Source organism: Pocillopora verrucosa, chromosome 4, assembly GCF_036669915.1.
Source record: "Pocillopora verrucosa isolate sample1 chromosome 4, ASM3666991v2, whole genome shotgun sequence".
NCBI lineage: Eukaryota > Metazoa > Cnidaria > Anthozoa > Scleractinia > Pocilloporidae > Pocillopora > Pocillopora verrucosa.
Window position 1 is genome coordinate 20,668,774 of NC_089315.1, and position 15,471 is coordinate 20,684,244.

The following is a 15,471-nucleotide window of genomic DNA, read 5'->3' on the forward strand; positions in this document are numbered from 1 at the left end:
TTAATCGAGATACTCCTGTACCAGGAGGACTAATTACAAAGAATAAAATTAAATAATTTTTATACAGTTGAAGATTTAGCAATGTAAGAAAAACAAAGCTTGGATAAAACAAAGCTTGGATAAAACAAAATAATGTAATAGCGTAAAGATAAAATTAGTATGGGCTAAACCGACCTAATAAATGAACGAGCATTTGATCTAAATATATCTATATTAACAATGTTAGAAGAGTTAAGAGATATATTGTTCCACAAAACTACTGTCCTTGGATAAAAAGAGTATTTATATATATCATTATTCACTTTCAATTGCTTGAAAGGACGACAGTTTGGAGCTCTTGATGGTCTTTTATTTGGTGTGACATCAGATGGGAGTGATATGCCAACGTGGCCCATATAGATTTTATAAAACATAGTGCCTTGTGAAAGAAGTCTTCGGTGATGGAGTGAATCCCAGCCAAGACTTTGTACCATAGGTGTAACGTGGCTATAACGCGAGTAGTCGTTAAAGACAAATCGAACGGCTCTTCGTTGGACAGATTCAATTTTGCTTATGTTATGCTGCCTATATGGGTTCCATACAGAGGACGTATATTCGAGTTTAGGCCTTACAAGAGTACGGTATGCCGTGTCTTTAACTTTATGGCTACATCCACCCAACACTCGGCGCAAAAGACCCAGAGTTGAGTTAGTATTTTTGAAAATATTATCTACATGAGTATTCCAGCTTAAGTTGCTTGATATCGTGACACCAAGGTACCTTGTAGAGTTAACTTTGGAGATATGCAGACCATTTAAAGTGTATTGAAACAGGGTTGGGAACTTTTACATGTTATTCCAAGATGATAACATTTTTTAACGTTAAAGTTAAGTTGCCAACTTTTCGACCATGAAGATAACTGGTCCAGGTCGTTCTGTAAAGACAAGCAGTCTTGCGAACTTTGAATTTCGCTGTATAGAATACAGTCATCAGCAAAAAGACGCAAATTAGCATTTATACAGTTCGTGATATCATTTATATACAATAGAAACAACACCGGCCCCAAAATTGAACCTTGCGGGACCCCAGACAAAACAGGCTTGGGAGAAGATTGAGTGCCATTTATGGAGACAAATTGAGAACGGTTGGACAGGAAGGCCTTTATCCATAACAGCAAATTTCCACTAATACCGTAATAGTCCAATTTCAGCAGTAGCCTTTGATGGGGTACCGAGTCAAAAGCTTTCGAGAAGTCGAGCAGGATAGCATCAGTCTGGCGGCATACATTAGTTGATTTGGCCCAGTCGTGTATGGTTGTTATCAATTGGCTTTCGCAGGAAAAACGCTGTCTAAAGCCATGTTGCTCGTCGATAATGATGTTATTTTTAGACAGGTGTTTGGCCATATGACTGAGCACAACGTGCTCTATTACTTTACAGCATTAGAGGTTAAAGAGATTGGTCGGTAATTCGAGGGAAGAGATTTATTGTCTTTCTTATAAACAGCAGTGATAAGGGCCTTGGACCAATCTGAAGGGACTGTGTTGAGATTGAGTGATGGCTGAAAAATAAAAGCAAGCCATCCAGAAGCAGATTGAGATATCTCTTTCAATACACGTGCAGGCAATTCGTCAGGACCGCAACTCCTTCGGGTGATATATGTAAGTCAGCAATTGAAGAGTAAGGAGATATAGGAATTTTAGGTAAAGGTAATTGTTCATTCGTGAAAACAGAAAAAAAGTAGGAATTCAAGGTTTCAGCTTTATCTTTGTCTGTAACAAACACGCCTTCTTCAGTCTTGAGAGGTGGAATACCAAGATTCTCTGATCTGCTGTGTTTTACATGAGACCAGAACTTTTTTGGGTTTTCTGTAAGGCTATCACCAATAACGTCGTTTAAGTATGAATTGTGGGAGTCTTTAATAAAATTGGACACGGAATTACGTTGGCGTTTGAAAGCTTTCCAGTGATGTTGGTCTTTTGTTCGAACAGCTCTTCTGTGGAGGCGATCTTTTTTACGCATTTCACGCTTTATCTTAGGAGTGATCCACGGTAAGACTTTTGAGGGATAAATTGAGAGATTCTAGTAGTTACGGCATGTTTAAAGGAGTTCCAGTTTTGTTCCACCGGGTTACCACATGGATTCGAAGCAAAAAATTCTGATGATGACTTAGATATAAAGTCATTTACACCATCAAAATTAGCTTTTTTATAAATATAAGCTTTATGTGAAGGTTTAGTGGAGCGAAGAGGTTTCAAGTTGATCTCGAAAATTACAGCAAGATGATCGCTCAAGCCGGAAGACATAAATACATTAGAGACACTGTTTGGATAAGTAGATAGAAGTAGGTCGAGCGTTTTCCCAAATGCAGGTCTAGTTGGAACTTTAACGTGCTGGGATAATGAGTAGTCATCAAGTATGTGCATGAATTTATTATGCTGAGATGCAGTCGTAGGATTGGTTGTAGAAGGAGTCCCCTGGTTCCAATCAATATCGCCTAGGTTGAAGTCACCGCCCATGATAATATTGGGGTGGTTTGGAACTCTCAAGAAGACATTGTTAAGAGAGTCGTCTTAATGGTCAAGTATCTCAGTGGAAGAGTTTGGTGGTCTATAAAAGGACGACTATTTGCAATTTTGAGAGAGGACCAAAGGGCTTCGCAACCATCCATATTAAAATTCGGCTCTTCAATACTTGCAAGGTCTGATTTAATTGCTTGAAAGACGCCTCCGCCGAACGCGTTTCTATCTCTTCTGAGGACTGAATATGAAGGCGGGAAGATTGAATATGATGAAATATCTGGATTGAGTTTTGATTCAGTTCCCAGAACAATATCAGGATCATGTAGATCAAGTAGAGCTTGAAATTCAGTAGAGTGTTTAGAGCTTTTAAGACCATTACAATTAATTATCATTCCTTTTAATTTTGTTTTCGTGTTGCGCTTCGATGAACTCGTCGCTGGATTAGATCTTGGAAAACTATTTCCATTGTCAACCACAGAACCAGACAGAATATCAAAAGAATTTTATAAGTTCAAAGTGTCTGAAGACAAGTCCAGAAGCGTAGGTGAGAAAAGACTTGGAAGGTCACAATCAGGGCAAGTCCACGAGCATGAAGAATTTGCAAGTAGTTGGTATTCATCATTATTCATCCCCAAACAGCGGGTGTGAATCCAAGAATCACATGAATCACATTGTATTGCACGTTGATTTGACTTTACTGGCTTTTTACATGAACCGCAAGGATATTTCCAATTTGGGCCAGGATTGGTATCGATGTCCCCACAAAGTAGGAGTAGGTTTAGTAACAAATACGACTTGGATCTGACAAACATGGTTGAACGTCGCTGGTTGCGATAAGACGAAGCGAAAGCTTCGAAACCCGACAAACAAGTAGATTCAGACTCGATAGTAAGTTCACTCTTGTTATTTGAGTTGGAGGTAGCTGCAGGCGGTCTTGGTATCAAATAAAAGCGGGTAAATAGGCCAACAAACAGAAGAACCAACGGAGCTCGAAAATATACGTCCATCTTCCTTTGAACGAAACCGCACCCTCGACCTCCACCACGCCAGTCCGGCGCTAACTAAGCCGTCAACTGTAACAAAAAATCTAAAGGAGGCCAAGCTGGGATGAGAAGGACAATGCTGTAGACCGTTGATTTCTTGAAAACCACGAACGAGCTGCCACCACAAGATCAGTAAAAGAGATGTGTAATCTATACGATGAACGGGTTAGTACCCACAAGGAAGCAACTTTAAAGTGCATGAAGTGAGACCAGAAGGATGTCGAAAGTCTTGTGCTACGTTTCACCTCTGGGATGATAAAAAATCCATTTGATCTAAAGGTAGATAAGGACACTGCTGACAATGAATCTCTTAACAACATCACGACTGGAATCGTGCTACGTGAAAAAGTTATAGATCGTTGCATAGATGCATCGAGCACGGGGCATCTGGGAATGCTCAGGTTTATCACCTCAAGGCTATAGAGTGATGAAGTCAGCTATTGGGAGCCCCTCCCAACCTGAAAAGTGCAAATCGAGATTTACACAGGCGACTTCTTGTTGTTTCCAAAAGAGAAGAAATCAACCCAAGGGAAATCCTCAGTTACGAGTTATGCTGTGTCCCTGTCTCTCTTCTTCATCCAGATGGAAGGATGTGCAGGACAGCAAAAAGCTCGCCGATGGCGATATCAAAGACAAATAGAGACTCTTTTCCATAACATCATAACCAACTTCGTCAGACACGTGGTCTATGATCTTTTTCAGATCTTGAATCTTGTCTTGAGGCTCATTTCGCGTATATAAATATATTTTGTCAAAATAAACAAGTGGCTTTCGCAACATAAGCATCACGATAATTGTCTTCCCACAACCTGATTGCCCGCAAACTAACAAGCTATGCTCTTTATCCAAAAACTTGTTCACTTTGTTCATTGTCATTCCCATATTTGGGAATCTTCGTATTATATGGGGGTATATCAGAATAACTTTCATATTCTGCATATCTTATGAAAAGACTGACAAATAATTATTTAATCTTATTTTATATGGATATTTCATGACTTGTACAAGGATGCAAGTTAACTCTCTGAAACACCAGCTCTCAAAAAAAAAAATCAAGGATTACCGTGAAAAAAACTTAAAACCTATTGTTGATTCCCAGGCAGAAGTAAGCAAGGCAGCTGATGTAAAACATAACAAACTCAGCAACCAGCTTCAAGACAATCAATTGGCTTTGACAAAGGGATCAGAAGATGTTGTTGAATCCAACCGAAACATTCTCACATTGCAGCGCAGAGTGCCACAAATTTGTTACGATGTAGCAACACCTCAAATTAGCTATGATGGAGAAAAACATCATGTATATTATGACGAACAGTCTGAACCTGCTCTTCGTGTATTTGAAAGAGAACAAGATGATGGAGAACCCTCATCATCTCAAAAATCATTTGTTGTTATTAATCCAAAATCAACTGAAATACGAAAGATACGACGATGGTAGATAAATACACCCCAGATGAAACATTAACAGAGGATGAAAAAGAATTTATTTGCAAATAAAAATACCAATTACCATCAGGATTAGCAAACTAGGTAAGACTCTGCAAAACTTTTTGAAGTGAAAAGAAAAGCTTCAGAAGAAGGATCAAACCTTGGTTAGCAAAAAGGTTCATTATTAAAACAATATCATGCTAATGAACCTGTTGTAAAAGGTCATGATAATGTCATAAACGTTTTTCGAAAATACAGAAAGGAAGGAGTTGAGCTTATCAACTTTGTAAGGCCGACTAAAATGTCAGGAAAAGGGCTCAGAAACTACAAGCAACCAAAGAGATGTGCATAAAGATCAACGATGATCAGTATGGTGGTCGTTTGATCAATACACCACGGTTGATGAATGAAATGATTGTTGAGGCATATAATGGGGGAATATAATGGTTGTTTATGAAAACAGAGCTGATAAAAGTTTGATTTATTGACAAAGCTGAAAAGTGGATCAACCAAACTTGAACTCAAATACACACTGTTTGGCGGTCTAAATGCTAATTACAGTGTGTATGCTGTTATTCTTCATGAGGAAGAAATCATTGTTGAGATCATGATTGGAAAAGCGGTTCTCAGAGCTTAAATATGTTTCTAAAATCACAGTCTTTGATTTAATTATTTTTCATGATGAATGAAATCTATGTAACATATTTTATATACAATTTATGACTCAATATCATTCATATGGTGTCACTATGAGTGATAATCAAGAGGCAAAATTGGCAAGAGCATTCATAGACAAATCACCCACTATTCTGCGGCTCTCAAATGATGAGCTGCAAGTCAGTGATGAGTTGATGCTCAGACACAACTCAAAAATATTGAGAAAGCAATGACCTCTGGTGAAAGTGTTGATGACAGGATATCAAAGACAAATTCGTCAGGTTGCAAGAAAAGAAGGCCCATTGTTCAGTACTCTTTTGATTGCAGCACTGTGCAGTCAGCTCGGCCAGCGGTAATTAATACAAGTGCTTAGCGACCGCGCCCGTTTTTCTTTGCTTGGTCGCCAATTTTTTTTCTTTTGGCTTTCACGTGTTTTAGCTAAGTCATTTCTAGTTATTTTGTAATCGTGATCCATCGAATCTATGATTTCGAAGTATACAACCTAAACGGTGTGGGGATTTCTTTAGTGTCGCGCTTGATTATTCTAAGTTAGATAATTGCATGATTAACCTTTTATTTCGTTTCTATACAATGTTATCTCAAGGCTCTGTGAATAAACTTCGTTTGGATTAACGTTTTTGAAACTCCTCCGTTTCTGTGTGCGAGAGGCAGCCACAACTCTTGTGAGTCTTGGCACAAAAGTGCCACCAATGACAAATAATCTCACCTCGAAGGTAGTTCCCGGGCTTGCAACTGATACATTGAGTAGCCTTGGTAATTTTGAAATGGATAAGATTCTCGGATAAGGTTGGTATAAGAACAAGAGCCGAAGAGGTGGTTTCCTTATTCCCCAGAATAAAATTGATCAATTGATCACACACAGGAACTTGCTGATCGAAAAAACAGAAAGAACAGATTCTATCAGCTCTTTAATCTGGTGAACCGCTTGTGATAAATTACTTCTTAATGCATTGTCTGGAAAAGGTATTCAGAATCAGCCAAGACGATCTGTGCCACGATCATCTGTACCGCGACAACAGCCACAATCACAACCATCAACATCAACAAAAACATCGAACCAGGGAGGAAATGGTCTTCAGAAGAGACCTTATGATGCGTTCCTGCGGTATCAACCACCACCTTTTTATCGATAATTAGGGAGACATGTGGTTTGGATACGAAAAAAAAAGCGAAAAAAAAGACCGGAAAATGTAGCCCTTTGAGGAAATAACTCATTTTTCAATGGGTTTCCTCTTCTAGGGTCCATATTTTAAGACCCGAATTTGTTGACACTGCGATATCAAACCTTGACATCTTAAAATGCTTCAGAATCAAAAATTTCGATGGTGTTTTTTTTCAGACTCAGTTCAAAAACCATTGTTATTATCTCGGTGCGGTTGGCGTATTTTCTGTTACGGAATGATAGTTTATGTTGCGTATATCTTTGTTTGAATATTCCTTCAGTTAGTCCGATGTACTTCTTTCCTGTGTCATCTTTGTCTGTGGTCACGTTGGCTTTGTAGATTACACTGCTGATGAGACAGTTGTTGTTTGTTGTTTTTTTCTACAGTTGCATCCGTTTTGCGGTGTGGTATTGTTGTTGCTAATAAGGATTTTCTTATTGTGGTTGTCGATGATGCTGCTGATGCTGATGCTGATGCTGATAATGTTACTTTATTACAAATGACTGACATCACTAACAAAGAGGTTGATATGGATAACTTGTTTTGTATCTCGACACTGTTGCAAATATTATTTTCGATGGCTCTGAATCCTTTCAAAGTCATATTAATTTTGATAATCACGAATTAAGAATGTGCACACACTCGTCAGTAGTTCCGAGGCAGTCAATAGATTATTTTGCAAAACAAGGTATCGGAAACTAACAAATAGTAATCAGTAATTGAAAATATCAAACGAAGGGCGATAGAATGCTTAAGATAAACGGATAACAGACCTCAAAAGAGCACAATACGATGGTGAAGCACTCTCAAATGACGGACATCACAGATAAAAAAAGTTCATAAAAACAATTTATTTCCTCAAATAATAAAGAGGTTAAAATTAGAAGATCCTCGCAGCTAAGAACACTACTGAAACTAGTAGCTGTAAATAAAACCTGAATTTGGGTTCAAATCCCGTACGGGCCTGAATTTTTTTCAGGTCCTATTTACAACTACTAGTTTCAGTAGTGTTCTTAGCTGCGAGGATCTTCTAATTTCATCTCTCCACCGCAGTGCAAATATGTGAATTTTCATATATCTAAATTCTTCAATAAAGAGGTCACTTATCCTAAATCACAATCCTGCAAATTACAGCAATCATGACGTAGTAAACAAATCATACGTTGTTGCTTTTAATTGACAGCAAAGATTTCTCTCTCGATCTATCAAAACATGTTTTTAATTTGTTCACCACAAAATTGTCGTTCATAAAGGCCACGTCTTGGTAATACAATGCGTTGATGATTTCTGCGTCGATATCTCTATCATAGTCAGTGTTATTGACATCTTCTAAATCCAAATAATTCATTAACTCGGTTAACCCAGTTTCAATCTCAGCCATGAGATACAACTGACGTTTTTTAAGGGAATTTTCCCTTATTCTCTTGTTTACCAATCATCATCAATTATGATTGTTTGAAAAAATAATAAGACAATCATATGACGGTCATACAACCTTAAATACAGGAGAAACATTTCAGACCTGTCAGCGGGGAACCCCCTATTTTGTTTCCGAGTATTTAGTCACACCATAATAGTTCCTTCCGCTTTTTCTAAGAACGTCATGGAATGAAAAAATGCTGTGAGATCATATTGTTCGTGTTCCACAGTATTCCGATGCTTTGATATAATGAAATGATTCCATAAGATGATTCCATGAAATAATTCCATCAATTGATTTCCATGAAATAATTGCATCGGATGATTTCCATAAAACTATTTCCATAATATGGAAAATAGTACAGAGTTGGCGTTTGTGAGTACATCTTATCAAAATGGTCTCGAACCGCCAACTCCTATAATACTGCTTCAAGTGATAAAAATGATTAAACTTGCTGAATCGGTTAAACTGTACAAAGGCACAAACCAGCTGAATTTGTCCAACTGGTTAAAATAGTGGGACAAACTTAAGCTGTTAAAATGGACAAAATGCAGAAACTAACTGAATTGGTTCAACTAGTTAAAATGGTCAAACAAACTTATTTGATTTAATTCAACAAATGTACAAACTGAATTGTTTCAACTGCTTAAAATTGTTAAAAAAAAAAGCTGATTTTCCTTAGGTAATTTAGTATAAGCAACTGAGTTGTTGAATTGTTGTAAAAAGATCGTAGATAGGAGATGCGAGATGGAGATGTACGCATACAGCCGTACTTGCTAAACACATCAATAAACATAAGCAGATTTCCCTTATTTCAATTCCATTAACTGAATTTCTGCATGTCGACTAGATCTTGTGCCCATAGCCCATCAACATCATTAACAATAACATGTCATCAAGTAAAATCCCTCTTTATAGGTTTGTGTAATTCCTTTGCTAATTGTTGTTGCCAACTTATTTTCTCACTCGCCGCCTTTTTCAGTTTTTTGAGGGACCAATATCATGTTTCTGTTTTGTGTTTATCATATTTCTTGCAAGGAAATGGCTCCACTGTTTGTCCTTGTATGGAACAGCATCAAGTGATTTTAACATTTTTCTGTCAGCCTCATTCTTACACTTTCCATCATCTTTACATACACCGTTATCTACGCCATACTGCATTGCAGCGAAATCTGTGGCACCAGTTGGTTGGTCCCATATTTCCAGTATCTCTTCTGTATTGCTATCATGTCTCAGTTTTTTATGTAGTGGATTATAGGGCCCTGTGTATTTATACGCTGGTAGTGTCCATCCACTTCTTGGTCTGGGTGATCTACCTATTGCTTTCTGTATATCTACTGACTCACCATATGGACCAAATTTAGCTCCCTTTGCGTGACTCTTTTCAACAGCCCATTTACTAAGTGACTTGTTTCTACCATTTTTCTTTTACCGCTCATACTCTTTCCTATACCAGCAACTGTTTTCTCCTGTTATTCTTTTTTCATCGTGGGTCCAGAGAGAGCATCCTTCCACACACCAATAGCCTCAGGAACAGCAGATAGTCTCTTCACTGAGTTTGCCTGTTCTTTTTCTTTCTGTCGGTCTCATACCTTTTTTGGGGTTACTTTTGTTAATAAATGATCCAATGCCTGTCCAGCAATATTGTGAATATGGATTTAATTTATCAAGAGTATAATCAACAGCCTTTTTCTGCAGTTTATTGTCTCTCTGATGCATAATACCAGCCAGCTTCAGCTGTCGTCTTTGTGAAGTATGGGATACCTTTTAATATGAACTTCTCTGATGCTAAATTCCCAAAACTGCCCATAATGCCATCACCCTGTACTGTTGTTCCCTGACGTCTGATATTACGCAAATCCTGTATCTTGTTCTGATGTTCATTGGGAGTGTACAAATATGTCTTTTCATAGTACACCATTGGTTTGTGTATCACATGCATCACAGTATTTGTCTTTCTACAACCTGATTACCCACAGATGAGCCTTGGGTGGTTCTCATTCAATTTATTATTCAATGCTCTCTTACTCTGTTACTGTTATTGTCATAATTTGGAATCGTCATATGTAATTAGTTTAGATATTAAATGATAATTATGTTTTCACTCTTGATAACCATGATATATTCTAAAACACACCTAATATAACATAATATAATATAATAGATGTTACTGAGCTGAAAGCAAATGCGGAGAAGCGTAAAAAGGCTGACACTGTACGCAGAAGTGTGGCAAAAACACTGGAACAATATGCTAATGAACAACAGTATATAAGAATGGATAGAGAAAGACAGGTTGAACCTATCGTTACGGCACAGAAAGAGGTGGAGATGTTCAGATCGTCCGAATATTGTACAAGATATGAATATGTCTGTTGATTTACAGAAGCCAGTAGTCACACCAGATAAAAATGCCTTTCAAAGTAAAACAGGATATAGGTTTGTTCTTGATGGATGAAGCCCATCCTTTTGATTGGTACAATGGGTAATTTAGGTACATGAATAAAAAAGCAGATGAGGAACAGTTTGGTCCAGAAGATGTTGTGGCTACAATTGATGGCAGTCATTCAATCATTAACGTACTAAAGATGGAGTTTAATGGTGTTAAATGTATTGACACACCTAGTATCTATCATGAAGTCAATCTGAAAAACCCTGTAGAGTTTCCAAAAGATTACAGTGATAAAGTAGGACCAACTACGTTGGATACAAATACTGCATCAGTTAATGAAGTAGAGGTAAATCAATGAAACAACCTGTAACACAACTGAGGCTTTAATGAAACTGGTATGATGATAACGGAAGAGCCAGCTTAGAGACACGCGAAGAACAGAGCGAAGCACGCGGCCATGCATGTCTATAACTAGCGTACCGTTGTCTGGTACTGGCGTGGCTTCCTTTTCCTCTAACCTTGATCTTTTTAAATTAGTGACGAGCTCCATGGGTACATGACAAATACCAAGTTAAATGCAAATAGCTAATAGTAATGGATATAGAGCTTTTAAAGAAAATTAACCGAGTTCTATGAAGTAGGGGGTTACATGGTTGGAGTTGATGACTCAGAGTCAAAATCTTAGTTACAGTTCATAGTGTCTAGAGCTCAGTTAGAGTTCAGAACAAAGTAATCCTATCGTGCGGGACGACGTCGCACGCGTGTGGACATGCGGGGCAAGGGACAGGTATCAGAGTCATTGCCTGTGGTGGGGTGTTTAAAACTGGATCAGGGCAAGTGTCTTCGCAAGGCTCGTATCATTCAGTAGGAAGGTTGACATCAAGAACCTCTTGAGTCGCAGGTGTTGAGATTGCACTTGGTATGACGTTTGGAGATGGAGGGGAAGTTACTGGCTATTACTGGCTTCATCAGATGAGGAGTTAGTATCACTGTTGATTGCTCAGATGAGATGATTGCTCATCAGATGAGGAGTTAGTATCACTGTTGATTGCTCATGGTTGGACGTCTGTTACTTCAGATGGAGCCCTGTGGCAATCAGATGTCTTCACACAGTAAGATGTGCTTTGAAATCAGGAGCCAACAAACCTTCCGATGTTGCAAAAAGAACCGGTTATTTCTGCAAGCAAAAAGCGATCGGAAGTTCTTGTCTTGTTGCGATCGGAGAAGAGGTAGACTAAATCACCAACAGCAATGCAATCAGCTGGGCAGCGCCTCGCGATGGGGGCCTTTGCCTTCTCACTGTGGGTGTGGTTGGCAATACGATGTTCGTTCTGCTTAACGATGATGCTTTGGTCATGCAATGGTATTTGCTGGTTTTGAATTGATCTTGCTGTGTCCACATCTCTCTAGAGGAAAGGCCACATGAGCGGATGTATGTGCTGAGGTTGGCTGTGGTTACTTCGAGTGTCAGAAAGGACAAGGGGTCTCCTACTGGGTCGTGTTAGGGTAACTCGTTTTCGATCTCTTGAACCACCATCTCGGCTACAGGATTCTTGTTATGATTCTTGGCATTTCTGACCTCTATGATGATTCTGTGATGCTTTAGTTGTTGATCTTCTGTTAGTGCCTTGAACCCTTGACCAGGATTAATACATACAACGGCTGGCGGTCCATCGAGTGGATGCAGTTGGACACAGGCAGATAAGGTGTGGTGTCGCTCATCCTCTAAAAGGGTCGTAGCTGTGAAAGAAGTTACGCATTCACGTAGCGCTAGTACAAGCTGTCTCGATCGTTTCATAACGGCGAGCAAAACGCCAACGGCATCAGATGGAGGGGAGGTTGACTGCTCCTTTCATCCTTTCGGAGTTTGACGCAAGGCAGCACACTGGCGGCAAGCGTTAGTCACTTGGACGATGGCTTTGTCTATATCCAGGGCATACAGATAGCGCTTTGTGACACCCTTGAGTTGATTACTGGATAGGTGTCTGAGCTAGTACCTGCCAGGGACAACAATGCATTTGTAGTTGGCTCGTAAATCGGGACATTCTGCCTGTGTGGCCAACCAGGCAGTGCAACTGGTGAACGGGAAATAGACGCTCATTGCCACTGAGTATGTCTTGGATTGACGTGCGTCTGATAGCAGAATCCTATGTGAGCCTTGTGAAGGCACAGACCTAGCAGGCTTTATCCTCACACGGAGCTGGACTGCGAGTGGAAAAATCTGAAGGTAGTATGGCAGAGCCAGATACGTGTCTTACAGAAGCCTGATAGCGGCTCACGGTGGATGCATTTGTAGGTGGCTCGTAAATCGGGACATTCTGCCTGTGTGGCCAACCAGGCAGTGCAACTGGTGAACGGAAGATATACGCTCATTGCCATTGAGTATGTCTTGGATTGACGTGTGTCTGTTAGCAGAATCCTAGGTGAGCCTTGTGAAGGCACAGACCTAGCAGGCTTTATCGTCACACGGAGCTGCACTGCGAGAAATCTGAAGGTAGTATTGCAGAGCCAGATACGTGTCTTACAGAAGCCTGAAAGCGGCTCACGGTGGACAGAAAGGTAGATACACGGGGGCTTGCTGGAAACTCTCCTCTGCAAGGTTTTTTCATAAGCCTGTATGCAAGGTTTGCTTTTGGTCAATATGCAGGCCTCATAATGGGACTGTACCAGGTATGGGTTGAAGTGTTTGGTGGCAACGGTGATTGCTAGAGCCTCTATTTCACATGGTAACAGCGTTCATTGGGAGCCTCGCAGTTTGGTACTAGAGCCTCGCAGTTTGGTACTCTTGTTTCCTGTGGCGCCACTGTCAAAGGTTACGCGCACTGGGTGGTGTGAATACATTATGTCCAAGTATGGTGACTGGTGAGTCTGTCTGCGGAAGGCATGGGTACTTGGGCGTGATCCGGTGTTGTCAGTGTCACTGACTGATTCATCTGCCCAGATCTGCTCCCAGATTCAGGGGATCATCAAATATGTCGGCGATTTGTCTGGCTTTGGCAATATACTGTTCTGCAAGGAAACTACATTCACTCAGGAAGTGCCCTCTATCGGGTTTTCTGCCTTGTTTGCATAGTGGATAAGACCTGGCTGGGTGGCTGGGTGGCTGGGCGGTGTGTTCCCCTTGTATGGGGAACTGCCAGTAGGTTTACGATAGCTTTTAACAGCGGTGCACATAATCCTGGTGCCGTCAGCTGTACGTATTTTGTCAAGTAAGGAGGTGTGGGACTGAGATTTTGGTTTTATCGAGGCTAAAGTTCGTGATCTTAATTTTGTTCTGTACCTCTGTTTTACAAACTTAGATAACTCATGATGTATCAGTTTAAGCCCGGTCAGGAAAATGAAATTCTCCAAGGTGGAAAATTGTTCGTCGTCCTCGTTGGTCACTTCACCATAGTGGGACAGGCTATCGGTAAGGTGTTGTCAACAAAGGCCATCAGTCTTTGGAAGAGGTTCTCTAAGCCATTATCAGCTTCTAAATGCAAGTTGGCGAAATCCAGAAAGTGAGCTCCCGTGATCTGGAAGCCAAAATGTGTGTGTATCATGTTCCAGACGGATGGGGTAGAGCTCGAGTTCTTAACTATGGTATTCCTAAGTATTACAGGACAATAGTTGGCTATTTGCCTGAGCATGAGTTCCAGGAAATTTACTTTCTTCCGGGCCATTCGGCGTTGGGAGAGTGGTACTATTTCTCCGACGTCGGTGAAGCTGCGCAGGGTCTGGGTCTTAGTCATCTTTTCCCATGTGATACCGTCAGCGAGGAATGGACCAGATTTTGCCTTCAATTCTGGAAGCTGTTTATAGGGTCGTTCTTCGAGAGTCTCCACTGCTTAGGGGCCCGTGGAGGAGAGGCCATGGCTGTTGTTGTGTATCGGGTTTACGAGAGAATCGAGCCTGAACGACGAAAAATGTTTGGCGTATAGACGTACCTGTGTTAGGAATGAGTAGCTTTGTATTTGGGCGTCGATTTCTTGACGTAGGCTCGAGGAAGCCTCCACCACGCCAATTGATGAAGTAGAGGTAAATCTGGTGCTGATATGATAAAATATACACAAACTGCTCCTCCATCTGAAGGTACTAGCTTCAGACCTTCAGAAAGGGCAGAATACAATGAAGTATATGTTAAAGGGTAGAAGATATTACGGGCATCAACTGCTGCTGCTCCTGTTAATGCTATCATATCACTCAACAGATATGGTTTCTTTGATACTTTTGCAGGTGAGATGAGCCCCAACGGTAAATTCAGTATTGATATACATTGAGTGTGATGATAATGTGATTTTTAAAGCAATTGCAGTTTAAGGGAGATATGTGGTCACCGGTTTTGTCTTGGGTGCCAAAGATGATGTTGAATGCAAGAGGTGAAAATATTTTTTTGCACAGTTATTTAAAACCACATTAAGGAACGGAACGTGTTGAAATCATTCCAACCACAAAACAGCAGGGAAGTACTTTAAACTAATATCCAGCATAAGAAAACCAAGACATGTGTTCATTTGGGCACTCGACACTGGGAAACTGTCTGATCAGACACAATATGTTTCTGTGAGACACATTTGCTGTCAGCTGCCAATTTGAAATTTACTAGCGTAAAGTTGGAATTGAGTAATGGTGTATTTTATCCACAAGAATGAATGGAACCAAATAGTGAGGTTGCCAGAATATATCGCACATTGATGAGATACAGCAGACAGCTCGATGATTACCTCAGTGGGCCAACGATAGATATTTGATTCCTTTGAAAAACTTTATGGTATCCTGTACTTTGACCTCACAAATCAGGAAGAGCAACTAGAAGCCGGTTCAACTAAGCTTGAATTTAAGTATATTTTATCTGGTGACCCTGACTCCAT

General features: G+C 40.0%; 2 pseudogenes; both read right to left on the reverse strand.

Moving 5' to 3' along the window:
* Window positions 1-1,586: 1,586 nt before the first annotated feature.
* Window positions 1,587-3,507, reverse strand: LOC136280370 (uncharacterized; annotated as a pseudogene).
* Window positions 3,508-11,607: 8,100 nt separating this feature from the next.
* LOC136280371 (uncharacterized) lies at window positions 11,608-13,462 on the reverse strand (annotated as a pseudogene).
* Window positions 13,463-15,471: the final 2,009 nt, after the last annotated feature.